At 44.0% G+C, this 22,029-nt stretch overlaps 1 non-coding gene across 1 annotated transcript; it reads left to right on the forward strand.

The window, feature by feature from the left end:
• Positions 1 to 4,031: 4,031 nt before the first annotated feature.
• On the forward strand, positions 4,032 to 4,103 carry trnah-gug (transfer RNA histidin (anticodon GUG)). The gene has a single exon. It is a non-coding gene; the product is annotated as a tRNA-His (tRNA).
• The last annotated feature ends 17,926 nt before the right edge of the window (positions 4,104 to 22,029 follow it).

The raw sequence follows: 22,029 nt of genomic DNA on the forward strand, positions 1-22,029 counted from the left end.
ATATGAAACGCAGAGATGTGAGAGAGCGGAATTTGAAGGTAAAACAATTAATTTCTTAGCATGTGTCACAAAAAAAAGACAACGAAGGGAACACTTAGTGTTGTGATTTGGATTCAAATTGAAGTTGCTGTGGTCACAATGCAAAATACCGACAACCACGATCACAGTAACCACAGAACAGGATGCTTGCAAGCAGCAATAAATATACTAGCAGAGGAAATGTTCCAAAGAACAGCAAGTGTACAATATCAGTACTCAACGAACAGTGACAGATATGTGGGAGCTGAGAATGAGCTGAATCTTTCAGTTCGATGTCTTCAGAGGCTGTGGAGATCCCTTGAATGAGAATGTTGAAAACTGAGATTGATAGCTTTTGACAAAACATCAAAGACTCAGGTGACAGTACAAGATATTGTTGAAACGTATGCTTCAATAGCATTTTAGCATAACATCGGCGACTTCACCAGCTTCCTAAAGTTGTAATCAGTGTTGCAGATAATCACACACAATCCCAGTTCCCAACCTCGGAATCAGAGAAACTGCGGCACAACCGCCCAGATCCCAACGGAATTGGGATGGGAATGAGGTGCGGAGTTACTCTCTGGCACCAGTGATGCAACGGGTGAGCGTGCAGTCCTTTTATGATGATATGGAGACGTTCCTGATCAAGGGAATGGTTGTCCCCGTTTATATTCTCATAGCGATCTACAGTACATCTTGCTAAGACAGCTGAGTGGCACAACTGGAGCGTGTTGAGCTGTGAACTTTGCAGTGGTGAGTTTAAAAGATGATTTTGCTTTTGGATCTGTGTTTCCGACACTGGCGGTGGCAGCTACATTTGCTTGCATCAGCTCAGTATCAGTTTCTTCCACACAGTCAAGACTTCAACCTGGAGAAGGTGGTGTTGGGGTGATATTTTAAACTGGTCATCCCTGGCGACTGGGACACGGAAAGGGTGATGTTTAAGTTCGACGAATAAAACCTGGAATGCAAGCCTGACCTCAGGAACAGAGATAATAAATTTAATTTCCTGCAATCCCATTCATTCATGTCCCTTATGCAGGGGATTCTACCATGTTCACTCAGTCCTGCCTACTAGGGACTCCACGAGCAGAAAAACATGAGCTTACCCTTAATTCAGGAATCCCCACCGTGTGGGGAAGCAGGCAAGTCGGCACGGTCCATCCGAAGCGCATTCCACCAGACCCCACCACGGTATTCCCTATCCCATAAGCCTGCATTTCCCATTGTTTATCCCTGTAACTGGCACATTTTTGGTCAGAGGGAGAAATAAAAACGCAAACACACAGAGAATGTGCAGACTGCCCACAGACAGACACCCGAGGCTGGGATCGCACCCGGGTTTGTGGTGTAGCCAGACAGCAACGAACGAGGGGCGAAGAATAAATGTTATCCTGACCAGTCATACTCACACCCTGTGGGTGAATGAGAAACAATGAAAACACATTCACAACATGGAAAACGGAATTTATATCTGTGTGGACACAATTTGAAAGGATCGTTCACCCTGTGTTGTAAAAAGGACACTGATACAACAGAGAAAGCAGGGCAATGTGAGAACTGCAGGAAGAGATTCAATTAACCACAGAAATGGAAAATCATTTAATCAGTAACACTGGGGAGAGACCGTTCACCAGTCCCGTGTGTGGGAAGGGGGTATCACAGAGCAAAACAACCTCTGGAGACTCCAGCAGGATTACATATCCCATCAGGTGTTCGAATATGCTGTCAATGCTGCTGTTAATCCCAACCAGCTATTTGTTCGATAGTGTCAATCGTAGAATCATACAGCATGAAAACAGGTCCGTCAGTCCAACCAATCCATGCTGAACATACTGCCAAACTAATCTTGTCCCATCTGTCTCCTGTTGAATCAGCTGAGTGGTTATCATGCCCTTGTAGTTTTATTACTGTGTTGCTAATCCAAAAACCCAGGTAATATCTTGGGGACAAAAGGTTCAGGTCCTGGCATGACAGATGGTGGAGTTTGAATTCAATAAGCACCTGCAATTGAAGTGTCTCGTGGTGACCTGAGTCAGTTGTGTGGAAAATCCCATCTGATTTCAGGAAGCAAACTGTTATATTCAGCTGCTCTGTCCCACATGAGACTCCAGATGGATAATATCGTGGTTGACTCTTAAATGCCCTCTGGGAAATAACTGATGTGCTAGGCATGAATAAATTTATTTTAAAAATCCCACTTTCCCATTCATTTTTGGATCCAATTGTCATTTAAATGTTGCAAATATACCCTCATCCATCACTTCCTCAGCAGGTTAATTGCGCACGTAAAACACCTTCTCTCGAAAAATGCCTCACATGTCTTTTTTTTTAAATAATCTCTCTCCATCTTGAACATATGCCCTCTCTTCTTGAAATTACCCTGCTGGGAAAAGGCAGCTATGGTTAACTCTAACTTACCTCTCATAAACTTCCATCAGGTCGCCGCTCAAACCCCTCACCTGGAGTGAAAACAGTCGCAACGAGGAGACCGTGAGAACTGCAGATGAGAGATCAGCATCGAGATTGTTGTGCTGGGAAAGCACAGCAGGTCAGGCAGTATTTGAGGAGCTTGAGAATCGATTATTCGGGCAAGAGCCTGATGAGCGACACTTGTGCGAAAGGCTGATTCTCCTGCTCCTCAGATGCTGCCTAACTTGTTTTGGTTTTCCAACACCCCGATCTCGAATCTTAAAATAGACTCAGCCTATCCAGCTTTTCATTATAACTCAAACATTCCACACACGGCAATATTCGTGCATTCCTTTTCTGAACCTGCACCAGCTGAATAATATCATTCCTACAACTGGGCTACCAGAACTGGACATAATATTCCAGAATCGGCCTCATCAATGACCTGAAAATTTTAAACTTAACGTCCCAACGAGTGTATACTGAAGACTAAGTTATAAAGGGAAGTAAGTTAAATGCCTTTGAACCATCCTGTCTGTTTGTGATGCAAACTACAAGGAATTATGTACCTGCATCCCTAGCTTCCGTGTGCTCCAACACGACGTAAAGCCCTGCTCCTTTTGCTGTACCAAAATGGAATACCTTCCATTTATCCAGATTGAACTCCATGTTACATTTTTCAGTCCAACGACTCATTGGATTAAGATCCTTTTGAATCTTAGATAATCTTCTTCATTGTCTACAATTCTGATGTCGCCTGCAAACCTACGCAGCACACCTGCTGTGAGTTCCACTGCTTTCTCATATAGATCAATGATTCATATTTACTTGCAGTGGCCGTATTTTAGCTGTGTGCAGATCATACAATAGTTAATCATGCAGTTCACCATGAGGAAGAAAGCCGCAGGCTACAGGGTGAAAGCAATTCATTCCAGGGAAGTGGGTGAAAGTGAAGTAAAATCAAACTTCAAACCAGCTGTCCACGCTCCAGTTGTGGCACTCAGTTATCTCAGCAAGATGCACTGTAGATTGCTGTTATTATAAACGGGAACAAAGTTTCCCTTCTGCCCCGCCTTTGACCAGGAGCACACCCAACCTCGGAATTGCTTGCGCCTCGAAACCGTCATAGAAATACCGTGCATTCTCCGGTTGTGTCACTGGAGCTATCGAGTATCTCTGTGACCTCATTCCCATTCCGATTTCAAGTTGGATCTTCGGGACTGCGTCACTCAGTTCCTCTGATTCTGGGGCTGGGAATTGGGACTATGTGGCAGCAGTGGTTACTGCCTTGTGTGGGGAGCTGGTGAAGGAGCCGATGTTAAACTGCATTGCTATTGCAGCATACATTTCAACAAAAGCTACACTGTCTCCGGAGTCTTTGATGTTTTAGAGAAATCTATTTGTCTCAGTCTTCAGCATATTAATGATGGAATCACCACAGCCACTTGGGGCACTGAAGTTAAACGGTCAGCCCATTCTGAGTTCCCACATGTCTGGCACTGTTCGATAAGCACTAATATTGTGCATTTGGTGCTCTGCCTAACATTTCTAATGATACTGTACTTATTGCCGCGACCTTGTGTGCTCAACTGTGGGGTGCCGTGATCGTATAGTGGTTAGTACTCTGCGTTGTGGCCGCAGTAACCTCGGTTCGAATCCGAGTCACGGCAGCCATTGCTCCATTTGCCCCAGTCTTTTGTGCAACATAAAAGAATCAGTTATTTTAACATGGCAATTTTCTCCAAAGTGATGACTTTTTCCTTCAAGTTCTGCTCGCTCACATCTCTGTGTTTCAGAATTCAAATCCAGCCGTTCTCAGAGATTTCTTCCCTCCTACGATTACTAACCGAACTTTCCATCCCATACCCCCATTTCATTAATTTGGGGATGCCGGTGTTGGACTATGGAGTACAAAGTTAAAAATCACCCAACACCAGGTTATGATCTTACAGGTTTAATTGAAGAACTAGCTTTCGGAGCGCTGCTTTCATCATGTGTTTGTCGAGTCATTTCCTATTTCATGAAGGCACTGCAGAATCTAACACTGACTCTCACGTTGATACCGTTCAGTCTTTGTGGCTGTGGTCACTGTTGCTGGGTGAACGTGCCCCAAACCCCACCATCGGGACTTACAGACCATTTGATTCATTTGGTTACCACTGTTGTGAGATCAATCCTCATGTAGAAGATTATGGTGGGGTGGAGTGGGGTGGGGCGGTCAAGCTCAGGAAAATGGCTCAGGACAGTATCGGCGAAAAGCGACTTCACTGGAAAAGATCAGTATCTCCGCTTTTCTGCAATGGCCGAGCGCTGTTACCACTGACCACTGGACTGTTTATTCAGAAACCACGGACTCGGGTTTGACTCCGACTATGCTAGGTGGTAGAATTTGGATTCAATAAATATCTGGAAATACGAATCTAATAGCTCCTGTTAATCTATAGCCAATTGTTGAAAAAAACAAATCCATCTGACGTCATTTAAGGAATGTAACTGCCATTCTTACCTGTTCGGGCCTCCATGTGACTCCAGACTCACTACAATATGGTTGAATCTCAACTACCCGCTGTGCAATGAGGGACAGCAATAAATACTGCCGAGCCAGCGACACCCTCATACTGTAACAGAATCGTAAAATAAAAGTTCATTCGGCTCCAGCTAGGTTAGTGTGTGCAGTCTTGCAACTCACACAAGAGCATCGATGTTATCGCACTGGGAATATTGCAGGAGTGATTCACTGGGATATTGTCTGGGCTGAAGAGTTTCAGTTGTGAGGAGAGATTCGACAAACTGGGGTTGTTTGTCGCCGAGCAGAGGAGATTGGAGAAGATATGACTGAGATGTATAAAATAATGTGGGATATGGATAGGATAGACTGAAAGAAGCGTTTCTTATTGATGGAGGGATCGAACACTGGGGCCAAGAGACTTCGGGAAAAGGCAGAAAAGTTTGAGTAGATTTGCGGAAATGGTCAGAGAGGCGGAAATCCTTCTAACCTGAATAAAAAAAGGGTTGTGAATTTGTGATGGCAAAACATATAAGACTATGTGCTAAATCATGGAAAACTTGATTCAGGTCGTTAAGCAGTTGTGTTGGACAAGTGCGGCCACAACAGGCTGAAGGGTCTCCTTCGATGTTGTTGTCCTCCACAGTATCGTGGTTAGTGTCCCCGCCTGTCACTGGGCTCAATTCTCCGCTGGGGGCATTGGAAGTGTGTTAAACCTATCGCTCTGTTCCCCACTGAAGGTCATGAATGCCTGGCCATCCATTCTCGATTTGATATGTCACAGGAAGGACAGTGCTGTCTGAATCAGCTGGGGAAGGACTGCAGCTCCTGGGGAGAGAGAGTGTCAGTGAAAGTGCAAACACGTAACTTCAGCAAACTGCATATTGTGTTTATGAAAACCATTATATAGAGTTGTTCCTGACTGATTAGTTTATTTAAACCAGGAATCTGAGGAAGAAAACAGAGTCAACCCATTCAGATCTGAGTGCATAAATATTTCCAGCAGCACTAATGAGGATGGACAGCGGAGAACCGCGTTTGGATGCATTGAATTCTGGTTGGTGGGCGCAACTTGCTTTCACTATGTGGGATTACCAGCGTGTACAGCCATTACACATGATTCAAATAGTGTTCAATGTGATGGTACATTTGCTCAGTGGTTCTCACTGCTGTTAATTCTGTAGGTTAGGTGGATTGGCCATGTTAAATTTCACTGATGTGTCCAGGGAGTGAATTCAGTAAGTTAAGTGAATTATCCATGGGTAACGCAGTGATAAGGTAAGCAGTCACACGTTGCCAGGTGTTATTCCAACAGGTTTATTTGAAATCTCAAGCCAGAGGCCTGCGGAGATAGAGAAGGGAGCTCGGTCTGGTTGAGATGCTGTTCAGAGTGTCCCAACAGACTCGATTGACTGAACTGTACTTTCTGCATAGTAGGGAATCTGTGATTCTATCAGAGAGGACACTGTCAGCGTTTACTGGGCTGATAAGGCATAAGAGACGATGCTGATGGCGTTTAGTGGGGATGGAATTTTATTTATTTGTGTTTTGGAAAATTTGACACTGAACCAAGCAAAACTGAAAGGAAGTTTTCCAGAGTATTTGAGGTTTAAAGAGAGTAAATAGGTGGTAAATTCACTCTTTCAAGTTCGTATATTTCTGAACGTCAGGTTTTCAAAACCATCGATGTAGGACACAGAAATGATGGGAGCATCATTTCTGTCACTCAGAGAATCCACTTCCAAAATATTTGGAAATGCACATTTAGAGACACACAAGCAGTGAGTTTCACCAGGGGAGAGACAGCCTGTGTCAGGTAAAAGTGTAAAAGTGGGGTGTAGGGGGTAGAAGGTTCGAGGAAACAATGTCTAATTTGGACGACTTTAGATGTAAAGAAATATCGGAAACGTATGCAGCTGAATAAGATTCAGCAAAAAAAAGCTCAGAGTTTTGAAAGGTTTCTATTAATATTCCACATGAAGCATTATAAATGGAACAGTGCAGATTTTGTATATATTCAAGGAAAGCTATTCCATAATGAATAGGAAGTGATCCATCACTTAGAGATCGATTTTCTGCTTTAATCCAATAGGTTAAAGATGGGAGGACAATCGCCATGATGTTGTGTTCATTTGAAACCCAATGAAATCTACCAAAGTAACTGAGACTCAAAACTGGTATCTTGTTTTGTAGGTTAACCTTCTGTTTCTCTCATCAGTATTTTCTTTAAGCTGAAATAAATTCGGAGCAAAATTGAATGCAACATTAAACGTTCCAATCACATAAATCAAATTCACTTCCGATCATTGCAATGAACAGAGTGAAGTTGCAGCAAAATTAATAAAATGAAACCAACAAGACTGCATTTCCGGGAATTTTATCCACTTCAGGTTCAGCCATATGAGAAAGACCATCGAGCTAAAATATCACCTTCACTTCTCTCTCTGCATATACTTCTTCACGTGATAGAGAAACTGTCTGAAGAAATTATGCGTCAAGACTAAATGTGCGTGTGAATGTGACGGGAATTTCATGTTTGCTGGTTCATTCTGAGACTGTTCCGACTCGGAATAAATCAAGGATAAGGTATTCCTTCCAAGGACGAGGTCAATTCCTTGGATTTTGCTGGTATTATTATTCTGCTGAAAGTAGAAACATAATGGTGTGGATTCGATTCCCCTCAGGGAATTTCTTATCCCCTCGGTGCCCCGTATGTAATCTTGATGTGGTCACATGTGAGCCACTTTGCAATGGGCTGAAGTGGCCCAGAGGTGAAGGTGGCGGGTTGCTCTTCCATTGCGCATGTGTGGATTTGAATCCTCCTCGGGCTGTTACTTCTATCAAACGCAGCTGTGGTTTCCCTTTGTGCCTCGCATCTTTAGTATACATTGGATGGAGAATCTTGCTCTTGCCCTTCATTGCACCGGAGATTTGTGACAAATCAATACCTCATCAAAGCTGTAATTAAGCAATTTGTTTCTGTTATAAGTTAAATTGGGATAATGAAAAAGAGTGCAACGTTTCTTTCCTCCTTTCATTCCATCTTGACTGTCTATGAATTTACATCGTATGAAAGGGTAACAAATAAGGAGAGATCAGGTGCAATAGTTTATCCAGTGGGATTGTGAATTTTAATGTAACACTCCACACAAAGTTCTGATCAGTATTTTAAACAGTCAATTGATTTGGAAATGCAGAAAACTTTTACAATGAAACAAATCATTCCTTCTTTCACAACTTTTTGCTGTGTGAATCATACCGCAATCCATCATCCAGCATGATCACGAAGTTGGCAACAATATAAGATCTACGAATTTTCTTTAGCAATGACAGCGTCTGTACATACCCATCTGTGGTGTGCATATTTCTTGTTCATCAGTTTATGAGCCTAGTTCCTGATCTGTCTGATCAGTTTGATAAACCTTTTATATCACTTCATCCCATCCCTCAGAATTCTAAACTTATCAATAAAATAAGGCGTTACATCAAATGACATAGGATTGGAAGTCGGCCATTCAGCCCATCGAGTCTTCTCCACCATTCAACGAACTCATGGCTGATCTGGTAATCTTCACCTCCATTCTCCTGTGTAACCTCGAGAATGCTTCATCCACTTTCTGGTTAAATATCTGTCTGGCACAGTTTGAAAATACACAATAAATGAGCCTCAACAATGGTTTCAGGAAAGAGTTCCAACAGAATCACTGGGCCCTAAGCAAAGAAATTCCTCCTCATTTCTGAATTTAATAGGCAATATCTAATTCTGAGTTCATGTCCTCTGGTGCTCTACTCATGCCAGAGGGAAAACCATCTGCCCGTATCTGCCCTGTCAAGATCCCACGAATATTGAAAGTTTATAATTGATATTATGTGATTATAGAGCTCCATTTTATGCAGGGTTGGCACCATGTTTGTCAATCTCTGCTGTCCCTTATACCGTCCTCACATATTATTAAGGCAGGTGGAGACCTTTTTTTGTGACGCAACGGTTGAAATTTCAAGCACAGCCGAGAATTGGAATTTGAAATCAGCGAGTGATTGGAATCAGATTGGTCCACACAAGGACGAAATAGAGTAATTATAAATCTGACAAATGAGAACCTAATCATATCCCATTGACATTCAATGGCTTTACTGTAACCTAATTCCCCTGTGTCATCGTTTACGGAGCTAGAGTTTGGGAAAAACGGATTGAGAACGGCTATATAAACACTTTCACAACAAAAACATGTCCGTTGGTACACAGTTTCGGATTGTAAACTCAACTCATTGCTCCGTGAATCCTACATCGTTTGCAAGGTACAAATGAGATGTGGAACAGAATTCTCTCCATTTGTCGAGATGGGTGTGAATTAAAAAACATTTAAGGAACTGGACACCATCCACGACAATGCAGTCACTTGATTGTCCCCGATTTAATACCTGAATATTTATTCCTTTCACCATTAAGGCACAATAGCAGCAGAGTGCACCAACTACACGATGCACTGGAGTAAATCACCCGAGAATTTTTGACCGAACATTCAAAGCTGAACAGCTGTACTAACGAACAGAACAAGGTTGGAACATTCAACGGAACGCCACCATTTGCAATTCCCCTTCAAGGCCAATAGCAGCCTGACTTTGAACGGAATCAATGATAAACTTATTGAGTGGTGAATCAGTCTTGATGGGCAAAGTTGCATACTTCAGCCCTCCATTTTTAATCTAAAAACTTAACAAAAGTTGATTAATGCAGTGACCACACTTGTGCTCCGACCTTGATCTATTCCCTAAACTGGTGTTTGCTCAAGTTCGACGAGCTAAAACATTCTGTGGTCAACAACAGAGAAATCCGAAATCCCTCTCAATCAACTTATTCCCCTCAAGATGAAAGTGGTGCTGGAGAAACACAACAAGTCCGTCAGCATCTGAGGAAAAATCAAAGTTTCGGGCAAAGGCACTTCATCAGGAATGAGACAGTCTATTGGGTGGAGAGATAAATGGGAGGTCGTGGGTTTGAGGAGTAGGTCGCTGAGAGTGCAGTAGGTGGATAGAGGTGGGGGTTGACGGTGATATGTCAGAGAGGAAGGTGGAATGGATAGGTGGGAATGAAAATACCCAGGTGGGGCAGGTCAGGAGGACGGTGCTGAGCTGGAAGGTCAGAACTGGTGTCAGATGAGGGAGTGGGAATGAGGAAACTAATGAAGTCCACATTGATGCCATGGGGTTCAAGGGTCCCAAGGAAGAAGATGAGGCATTGGGTAGTGAGGGAATGGCGAGGGGGTGGCTCAGGACCTGCATATCTTCAGGAGAGTGGGAGGCGAAGTTGAAATGTTTGGCCATAGGTTAGTGGAGTTGATTCTTGCAGATATCCTGGAGATTTTCTCTGAAGTGCTCTGTCAGAAGATATCGGGTCTACCCAATTTAGAGTTGACCGCATCTGGAACAGCAGATACAACAAATGACATCTGTGGAAGTGTAGGTGAACCTTTGATGGATGTAGAAGGCTCCACTGGAGCCTTGGACAGAGGTGAGGGGTACGATGTGGGTTTAGGTTTTGCAATTCCTTCGGTGGCAGAGGAAGGTGCTGGGAGGGAATGGTGGGTCACTTGAGGGCATGGGTAGTCACGGAGGGAAAGGTCTCTTAGGAAAACGAATGGGTTTGGGGAGGGAAATATATCCCTGGTGGTGGGGTCAATTTAGAGGTAGTGAAAATGTCGGCAGATGATGTGATTTTTGCGGAGATTGGTGGAGTGGAACTTGAGGACCTTCCTCGTGTCCTTGATCTGTAATTGTTGTATTTGGAGATATGGGGTTCATGGTTGGACGTGCAGAACATGGATGAGATGCGTCAGATGGCATCTTCAACCACATGGGAGGTAAAGTTCCGGTATTTAAAGAAGGTCATCTGTTGTGTTCGGTTGTGGAACTGGTCCTCTTGGAGCAGATGTGGCAGAGGCGGAGGAGTTTGGAATACAGGATAACATTGGTGCAGGAGGTGTAGTGGGAGGAGTTGTAGTCCAGGTAGCTGTGAGAGTCAGTGGGTTTCTAAAAAAAACATCAGTAACACTGACCTCCAGGGATATGTTTCACTCCCTACCCCTATCCGCTTTCCGCAAAGACCATTCCCTCCATGAATACCTAGTCAAGTCCACGCCCTCCAATGACCTACGCTCCCCTCCCAGCACCTTCCTCTGCCACCACAAGAATTGTAAAACCTGCTCCCCCACAACCCCACCTCTGCCCTCTGCCCAAAGAAGCTTCCGCATCCATGAAAGATTCACCTGCACTTCCACACATGCCAGTTATTGCATCCGTTGCACCCGATGCAGTTTCCTCTACAGTGGGGCCACCAGACACCTTCTCACAGAGCACTTCAGAGAACATCTCCAGGACACCGGCAACAATCAACCCCAACGCCCAGTGACCGAACACTTGTCCTCCCCCCTCCGCCACCCTCCCGAGGACATGCAGGTCTTGGGCCTCCTCCACCGCCACTCCCTCACCACCCGACGCCTAGAGGAAGAACGTCTCATCTTCTGCCTCATGACAGTTAACCCCATGGCATCAATGTGGATTTCACCAGTTTCCTCATTTCTCCTCACCTCCCACCTTACCCGAGTTCCAACCTTCCAGTTGGCACCGTCCTACTGACCTGTCCCACCTGTCCATCTTCCTTCGCACCGATCCACTGAAACCTCTTCTCCGAACTAACACTCTTATCTCCACCTCCATCCACCTATTGCTGTCTCAGCTAAATTCTCCCAAACCCCACCCCACCCATTTATCTCCCCAACCTCGAGGCTCCCAGCCTTATTCCTGATGAAGGCCTTTTGCCCAAAATGCCATTTGTTTTCTGCGACTCGGATGCAGACTGACCTGCTGTGCTTCTTCAGCACCACTCTCATCTTGACTCTGATCTCCAGCAGCTACAATACGCACGTCCGTCCAACTAATTCCCCTGCCCATTGACCTTCAGCGATCATGAATGTCCACTCCAAGATCTCGTTGTCTGTCTACACCACACAGAATACTCATTGCTGTTGTTTATTCTCCCCAATTTCGTTAACACTCATTGGCCTGAATTCAATGCAATTCGCCATTTTTCCTTTCCATCTTATTGATCCATCCCTGCAGTCTCTGTCATTCCTCGTCATAGTCAACGACACGACCAATTGTTAAATCATCAGTAAATCTCTGAATCATGGCTCCTACAACTAAGTCTAAATCATTGGTCTACATCAAAAAAACAGTGGAACTCCACTGGAAACACGCATCCAAACATGGTTCATTGCTGGTTGGGGTTAACAGCTGTGATAACAGCAGAATCGGCCTCCTGCTGTTATTTGCAAACTTGCTGTTCACTCTGTCAGTTGTTCTCCAGAGTGATCACTTCCCACATATGGGTGTGGTGAGTGACCTGTGCGCATTGGGACTGAGAAAGTGAGTTTACACCTCAGTGGGTAATTGAATCCATTCCTGCAGTCACCCCATGGCCCTGACTTCTTGGCGTTGCGGGTATCCTTTTGTCTACTTAGTTTGATAAACAGTTGAATTCGAGTCCACACAGGCACGAATCCCATTTCCCCGTTGTCCATATATTTTTGTGCTTCCTTATTTTCGCACGAAAGGTTGTTATCATTGGTCTGAAGACCATTAGTTCTTCATTCTTAATTCGCCTTGAACTTAGTCAGGGAGAATTTATGGGTGAACAACATTGTTGTGGGTCTTGAGTCACATGTTGACAGGACTCGTTATGGTCGGAGACTTCCCTTTCGAAGGGACATGAATGAATGAGTTTTCAGCAATGTAATGTTATTGTCTCTGTTTCTGAGATTGGGTTTATTTTCCAGATTTTTTTCATCGAATTTAAATAACAGCAGCTGCCACGTTCCAGTCTTCAAAGTTTACTCGCCCAATATATCGCCGCTGCACTAACAACTCCCTGCTGCACTTCTCCATTCAAAGAATGACATTGTCAATTTAGATTATCCCAGACTGAGAGAGAATACTACGCGTTCCTGGAAGCAATGTACAATGGATTGGAGCGTTTACTGGAGCAAGAGAATGATGTGGAGACGATGTGAGCAAAATCAGTTCTTACTGTCAAAGTAACAAACTTCCACTTTGTTGAGGAAATCTCTTAGAATGCTTTCAATACATCAGCCTCTCACTTAAGGCTTCAGTAAGCTTCCTCTGAGCCAATCCTCAGTGCTGGTTAATGCTGCTGCTGAACCTTAATATTATAATAACTTGAGACCAAGATGCCCTTCCACCTCGCCTTTGACCAGAAGCACTCCCATCCTCAGCATTTCACACGCTTGAATAAATAGACAATGTCGTTTCACTGGTGTCGGGGAGTCCAGAACTAGAGGGCATAGATTTAGGTTGAGAAGTGAAAGATATAAAACAGACCTAAGGGGTAACTTATATATACAGAGGGTTGTGCGTCTGTGGAATAAGCTGCCAGAGGAAGTGGTGGAGGCTGGTACAATTGCAACATTTCAAAGGCATTAGGATGAGTATAGGAATAGGAATGGTTTGGAGGGATATCGGCTGGGTGCTGGCAGGTGGGACTAGACTGGGTAGGGATATTTGGTCGGCATTGACAGGTCGGACCAAAGAGTCTGTTTCCATGCTGTACATCTTTATGACTCAATGACCACACCTTTACCAACCGTGTCACTGGTGCCACAGAATAGCTTCACGTGCTCATTTCCTCCCCCACCTCAGGATTGATATTAGCGGACCTGCCACAAAGTTTGCCTGATTCTGGTTCTCGGAACAGGGGTTATGTTACTGACTGCAGCAATGGTACCTCCATGTGTGGGTATGCTCGTGAAGCAAAAGTTTTAAAGCTCATTGTTATTGAAACATACATTGCACCAATATCTCGCACTATTCCCTGAAACTTTCTGTTTCTCGAAATCCATCAAACTCAGTCTTCAACATGCAGTCTGATGGAACCACCACAGCGTCTGAGGATATCGAATTTAAAATTCAGCCAATTCTGAATTCCCACATACCTCCTGTCCCTCGCCTAATATTATTGTTGTGCATCTGCTTCTCTTCCTAACATATATTCTGTCACTGTAATTATTGTTGTTTTTAAACGCGTGTCTCTGCATGACTCAGTGATGTTTCAATGATAAAATGTTCTGCATTGTGGCCGCAGTAAGCTCGTATGAATCCGAGTCACTGCATTTTATTCCTTGTGACTCATGCAGAGGAAGCACACAAAGAAATTAGTTTATTTTACTTGAAAACATTCTCAGACATTATGATTACTTTGCCAACAAACCCCTCTCACACACACACACACATCTCTGTGAGTCATATATCAGGATTTAGACTCAACCCTTCTCAGAGTCTTTCCTCCCTCCCGCAATCACTTAGGTCTTTTACGTTCCCCCTCCCATTTCCCTTACAATCATTTTCACATTGACCCGGTTCAGTTGGTGTTGTTGCGCTCACTGTTGCTGGGTGACCATGCCCAAGTCTCACCATCAGGACCTTCAAAACAGTTGATCCATTCGGATACCCCGGGTGTGAGATCAATCCTCATGCAGCTGCTTTCACTGAAATGAACCAGTGATTATTGAAACATCAGGCTCAGGAAAAGTGCACAGGGCAACATTGAGGAAAATAAGCTTTATTCAAAAAAAAACACCAGTTTTTTGTCGAAATGCACATCATTTATTTCACTTGTTCATTCGGCTCAAGCGAGATCAATGTCTGTAGTTATGCCATTTATATTAGAGCAGGGATGTGATAGCACTGGAAACGATGCAGGAGAGATTTGGTAAGTTCTTGTCTGGGCTGAAAAAGTGAGATTCGACAAAGTAGAGTTGTTTTTCTTTGAGCAGAGGAGATTGTGGGGGACATGATTAAGATGTAAAAAACAACTGAGGGATATGGATAGAGTAGACTGAAATACATGTTACACTTTGATGGAGGCTTCGATCACGGTTGGCCATCGATTCAAGGTCAGGGGCGGCAAGATTAGAGTGACGTAGAAAACCGTTTTCAAACAGTGGGTGGTTGAAATCTGGAATCCAGTGTCTGCAAGACTCGGAGAGGCAGAAATCCCCATAACCTTCCAAAATATTCCGATTGGAATTTGGGATGCCAAGACAAACAAGGCTATGGGTCAAGTTATTTGAAATGGAGTTTGGACAGTTCAGTGATTGTTATTAATAGCTGTCCTTCCATTCTTGAAGGGACATTTCACAGGAAGAACTATTCTGTTTTAATCAACGTGGGGGAGTACTACTGCTCCCGCGGAGACAGAGTGACAGTGATAGTGCAAACACGTGACTTCTGCAAGCTGTACCGCGTGTCAGTGTTGGAATGAAAATCATTAAATACTTTTGCTCTGTAGTGAGCTGTTTTTTTAGAGCAGGTAGCTCAGGAAGATATACATTCTGCCCTTTCCCACTAGCCCCTACCACTGAATACCGGCGCTATGCAGGAAACTTTCGCTGTGTACGCCATCGTCCAATCCTTCTTGACCTCCAGCAATTCCCCATATGGCACATTCCACGAAATCCAAGAAGGTGTAATGCTGATCGTTTATGATGTCTCTCCTCACTGTGTAAGGCTCATTGATTTATCTGCCCATCACTCAATTTAGCAAACAGATTTTCCAGCTCACAATGTGATCTCGTCCAGACTGGGGAGAGAAAAACAGAGCGGATGACAAACGTGTGTACACCTACGTTCTATCTGCAAGCAATAAAAGACCATGAGCTTCCAGGTTCCTGTCACTACATCACCCCACTGTGTTTCCATGTCTCCATTTCAGTTTGGTCTCCTGCAGAGCTCTCGCATTGCACAGCGCGAGTTGAAAGAGCGGCACGTCATTTCCTGCTGAGAGACTGTGCAATCTTCAATACCCAGTATCGAGTTCAATTATTTTAGATACTGTACACCTTCTTTCACGTTACTTCACCACCTACACATATCATTCGTTCCAAAGGTGGATGGTTTGGCTCGGAAATCTCTCCCAGATGCACTAAACCTGCTGATTTTGTTCAGATATTTCTGCTTTTCTTTAGATAATTTTGTTCTGTTCTGATTGACAGCCTTCAGGAAACGTGTGTTTGCACGGGAGGGTGGTCAGAGGAGATTTACCAAGGTGGTGCCTGAGCTCGACCATTCCTCCTGCAAAGATAAGGGAAAGTGAGGACTGCAGGTGCTGGAGCTCAGAGTCGATAGTGTAGTGCTGCAAAATCACAGCACATAAGACAGGATCTGAGGAGCAGAAGAATCCATGTTTCAGGTACAAGCCACCGCTATTTCATTACCAGCCGATGCCTGGACGAAGAACGTCTCATATTTCACCTTAGGAGCCTGCAACCAGACGGGATAAATCTGTACTTCAACAGCTTCCTCATTTCGCCTCCCCATCATTATCCCAGTCCCAATTAGCCACTGCTCTCTGGACACGTCCATCAATCCCTCCTCTGAATTATCACATTCTCCCTCACATTCATCCACTTTCCCATCACCTGACCAATAACCCCATTCATCTCCCTCAATCTCGACTCAAAATCTTCATTCCTGATGAAGGGCTTATGACCGAAACATCGATTCTCCTGCTCCTCGGATGCTGCCTGACCTGCTGTGCTTTTAAAGCACTCCACTCTCACCACTGCAAAGCTCGACTGGGGCTCTTTATCTGAGAGCGGAGAAAGCTGAGAGAGGAATTTACTAACGTGCACAGAAAGGGGATAGATATGTGTGACAGGAAGAAACTTCTTATGGGAAGGGTCAATAACCAGGGCTATAGATGAAATGCTGGAGAGGGGATATTCAGAGAAGATTTAGGAAGAATGTTTACATCCTGAGAGTGTTGTTTGTGTAGACCTCACTCTTTGAACGTGTGGTGTCTTCAGGAGTATTCGGCCGTACACTTTAGGAGCTAGAGCATGCACGGATAAGGACTAGTTACTGGAAAGTGAGGCGAGGATAAACAGATGTTTGATGAAAAACTTGAACACCATAACTTTGGGTGCAGTAAAATGGAGGCTAGCGCAGCTCTGTGGCACAATGAGAGACGTGTTGGACATCTACTGCATTGTTAAGATTGCGATTCAAAGTTTGTGGGCTTGAGTCCCACCAGAATCGGAGTTTAGTTCGGATTTCAGCTGAATCAATGATTGTTCCACTGACTCATCATCAGTTCCCATTGTCTGGAATTCTCGTCCCTGCTCCTGACCAGAGAAGTTTCCTCACTTTCTGGGTGGTGAGTTTTGAAGGAATCGTATCATTTGAAATATGATCAGCCCAGAATCGGCTGTTCTTTCATAAAACCCCCACTGCAGAAGCCCACTGTCTCTAAACACATTTCCCTCCCACAGTTACACAGAGGTTTTCAGTTTATTCAGTGTCTTTTTCCCTTTGGGCGACAGGTTGTTGTGGATGGGCTGGGAAAAGACATTGACGTGTTCGGTCAGCCATAAGGATATCAAATGGCGGGGAAGCTCTGGCGGGTGTAATGGCCCCCTCCTCTTCCTCTCTGTCTGTGCTGTTTCTGACAGAGGGTTTTAAACAATAACATCATGAGAACCCTGTGAATCTACACCACGGAATACCAAGGACCTCCCCTTTATCCCACTACTCACAGCTGGAATGCACAGCTCCTGTTGCAGCTTTAGATCAGACAGTGGAGGGTTCTCCCAGGCGCTCTGTCAGACTGCATGCTCCTTCACACAGGTTTCCAACTGGGCACATGGAGCAAACGGCCGTGTAGGCATTGGGGATTCAGGGACAGATTTCCCCTTTGCCTGGCTAGAGTTCTGGCCGCCGTAATAAACATGAATTTGGGACATTCAGTACCTTACCCTGGATTCTTATCACTTTAAAATGTAAACTGAAATTTAATTTACTCTTCTATAACATTCTTATATCTTCAATATTCACGAAAACTGTGCAACATGTCCTTGGATGTCGCCATGGTGAAGTTTGGTGATGAGTGCAGTATGTTTCATGTTGTCGGTAGGAACTTGCAGAAGGAAGTTCGGGAAGTGTCGATGAATCGAATTCTGTGCTAAATTGAAGCCGACCCAATGAGAAGCCCTGCGACATCGATAATGTCACATTGTAAACAACGCAGCGAGCCACAGAAACCCAGTTTTAAATCCCATTTTTCTGTGTCCCGGTTCCTGAACCTGATGCTCGAAAAGTCACAGGTCCATATCAGTTCCTCCTCTTCTGCCTTAGCATTAATTCCAGAACTGCAGCAAAAGTAGAACAGGCGGGTCGAAGGTCCCAGAGGTACGAGTAGGGCACTTTGTGGGCTTGCTGCCGGTGGGCTCCAGTGGAGCAACTGATCAGCGCTTGGTACTGAACAGTGTGTTAAAATGCCGCAGTTGTAATTTCAATCCTTATCGAAAGCTGCTTTTCCTGACGTTGATCAGGAATTATTGGAACATCAGACTGAAGTTTAGTTGAAGAGTAATGTCAAATAAAGCAGAATCTATTCGAAAACGCCAGTTACTGATTTGTGGGATTTTTCTGTCTTTGGGAAGGGTGTCAATTATTAACCGTAAACCTGCACATATTCACCAGGTGATTATCCATCTGTGGATCGAGAAACAGAGGTGATATTTTAGCTTGATGACCTTTTTCAAATCTCTGACACTGCACTGGATTACATTCTTGAAAAGGCTGTTCAACTTGTTTCATATCATCCTGTTTGCTGCAAACTCACACAGCTCATTCAACCATTCGAAAGGAATTAGATTTATCTCTTTGGGTAGATTGAATGTTGTCAGCGTATCTGGTAAAGTCATGACAAATAGTTTTGCTGCTGTGTGGAACAGAGGGTTCCAACAGGAATAAGGATGATTCTTGTCGCTGGATTTTTCGGACAGAGATCAGTGAGAATTAAATGGACTCAGTCCCGTTCCTGGTCATTGTGAACAAATGTTCAAGGCAACAGATGGCAATGATAATGATGTTTCACATTGACAGGTCCATTCCTACTCACTAGAATCACATTGTATTACAGATCACGTGAGCGGAGGAGTTGATGATCCTTATGGCAACCTGAGACAGTGCGACAATTAATCCCATGTTGTTAGTCTCACTCTATCCCATAAACCAGTTAGCAACGGACTGAGCTAACCGGCTCCCATTTAATGCAAAGCTAAAACAAACAGCTCAGTGCATTAACAATTTGTAGTAGTTCACGTCGAACCAGCTGCTACACCTTTCCACATCACCAGCTCTTCTTACACTTAACATGTTCAGTTGCAGGTGTTATGCAATTCCTTTCTGATGAACGCTAAACAATTCGTGAGTGTGTCACCTTTGCCTCCCCATCCAGGAAACCCAGAATCCCTGTCCCTGTTAAATTCGCTCCTTGTGTGCCTGCACGGGGTTTTTCAACTATTCTGGGATCATCTTCTAAAATGATTTTTTTCTTTCTGAATAATCAATTCCGATACATGGATACAAAAAAAAATTGAATTCGGCCAATCAGTTTAAATTATGCCCCAATCAAGTTTGAATTTGATATTTTTACAATGTTAAAACCAATGAAACGATCCGGCGTTTTGTGGGACAAATATCGGACATTTTGAACAGTTATCCAGAGCGGCAAAGAGCACCAAAGAGAGCAGCTAAAATACCAAGAGATGGAGAATGCTATTAAAATCTCCAAGAGGTGCCTATCTGGAGAAATAGATTGCATAGAAAAAAAAACATTAACACCGACCTGGATAAAAAATCTACAGAGGAAGATACAAAGAGAAGATTCGACAACTAGCTGATTTTTAAAATTGATTTTTTCATAAAATGTTAATGGGCTCGGGGTTGGGGAAGGTATTGTAGAGCAGAAGGTTAAAGAGCGGTTGAGAGAAAATGAGTTAAAAGTAGTTATAAGTTGATTATTCTCTGTCAAATGTTAAAAAAAACAATAACGTTGTTATTTTTAACTTTAAATGGTGATTTTTGGGATCGTTGTCTGCCTCTTGAATTTTAACAGAATACAGCACGGCGTGAATCCTTTCTGTTTTGCTGATTGACATTAGAGAGGGGTTTACCTCGTCAAGTAACACCAGTTTCTGTGGTTGCTTTGTTGTTTCGCTCATTTGTGCATTTTGCCTCATTAACGATTTTGAAGTTGTCCCCTCTACACAAAACGTCCGTGCTTTTGTACCATTGTACAAGAGGTGCAGTGTGTCTAAGCGACAGGACACCTGACAATAACATTCGACGCTGATTCAATCTATCTATCCTGATATTGACCCAGGAAACAGCACTGCGCTCTCTCCTCGAGTCTGGAAAACACAGATAATGTTACATCCCGCTCTCAAGGGGGCTTCTCATTCCATTGCTTTCAATTCCTCACAAAACCCGTTTCAACAGATTTTGTCACTGAATCATTTCTTTGTTTGTGTTCAAATCCTGTGAGCAGAGGGTCCCAGTTGGAGCATGATGAGCCCATAACCCAGAGGGCTGACCATATTCTGTGCACTGTAGTCTGCTGTTCATCCTTTCACTAACAGCAGGTAGACGGATTTATGCTCTGCCAATTTTCACGCCTGTTTTAAGAAACAAGATAAACATTTCCTGGTTCCTGCTTTTGTTGTCACACAGACCAAGATTGTAAATGCTGGGAACATGCACTGGTCGAGACTGTTTGCTCTCCCACATCTGTTTTCTCCCCAGGAGGTGTTCAGATGATGGTCTGAATCGCTTTATTCTGTTCCCTGTCACTCTGGGATGATGTGAGCTGTGAAATCTGTTCTCTGCACTGGGGGTAACGTGATAAAGCTTATGCACATCAGTTCCAATGTAACTGAGCAACAGGACTCGCTGCAGTAACACCCCATGCTGAGTCAGACAGCAGAGCCCTCGCTGTGACTTCGAGAAGGACACAGACATGTTCCCGATGACTGCGAGAGATTCTCTCTTTCCCAGCAGTTCTGCACTTTTCTATCAGTCTCAGATGGCGTTATTTGCACAAGGTTCCCAAAAGAATGAGTTCCTGTGCATGCACAATCTCCGTTTTGTTCAGCTTTCCAGAGGTTCCATAACTCCTACTCCCTCTAACCCCCTCCCGCGCTCCATAAGCCTTAATCTGGTTGATAGGAAACTGAAGAGCGGACACACATTGCTCTCCCACGACACTGATTGCTAATAGAAGACGAGTTGATCCAGCTCCCATGGTGGGAGCCCGCTCGTGGGGGAACTGGCCAGCACAGCCTCCTGGGAACCGGGAGTCGGAGCGGCAAGGAGCTGTTATTAAAACTCAGTGCTGCCTTCACTCCGAAACAACAGAATAACCTTTTTTATTAAGAACAAGGAAACTCACCTGATTTATGGATCATGCTTCTGCTGCGGTTCTGGCTTGTTGGTTTTGGGTGTGATATCGCCTCAGGTGGGTGATGTAAATGCGAGCCCTGGAGTTTTGCATCCAGCTCCATTTTGGACTCAGGTATAATTGTGATGGATCGAGGTCACATTAAGGTACCGAAGCTTAAAGACACACAACAGTACCTTCTTGTAGACCGTTACTAGAGGAGAAATGGATTCCCTAACTTCAAATGATGCTGATCCTGTTAATGTGGATTTTGCCGAGTGCACGTCCTGTGCGGAGTAACCTGAAAACCTTAATCTATCCAAATTATTGTTTTTCTCATGCTGTGATCTGCATGCCCTTGATTACTATGATCTGCATTTACCAATCGCAAACAAAATTTTTCACTGTACTCAGGTACACGTGACAATCAAATAAAGTCAATCAATCAAACTACACAGACACTTCCCTATTGTTTGGTACCAGCACAGCGAAGGTGGGCTGCATGGCCTCACTTTGCACTGTGACATATTTTGTGATTCTGAGTGAAATCACAGTTAAATTAACAGAATGTGGCAAGTTAGTCGCAGGTTGTATTGACACAGCCGGGACACATCTGCACCACAGAGTGTCGCACAATAATAGTGAAGACCTTTTGAAATCATCCTCTGAGGTACATGCCACACGCCAGACAAAAAGCTGAAGTCTGTGTGAAACTGTTATTGTCAGCGCTAACAGAGCGGCCCAGTCGGAGCGTTTTGGGCTCATAACCATGAAATTAATGGATTGAAAACATCCT

This window comes from Chiloscyllium punctatum, chromosome 31 (assembly GCF_047496795.1).
Source record: "Chiloscyllium punctatum isolate Juve2018m chromosome 31, sChiPun1.3, whole genome shotgun sequence".
Classification (NCBI taxonomy): Eukaryota; Metazoa; Chordata; class Chondrichthyes; order Orectolobiformes; family Hemiscylliidae; genus Chiloscyllium; species Chiloscyllium punctatum.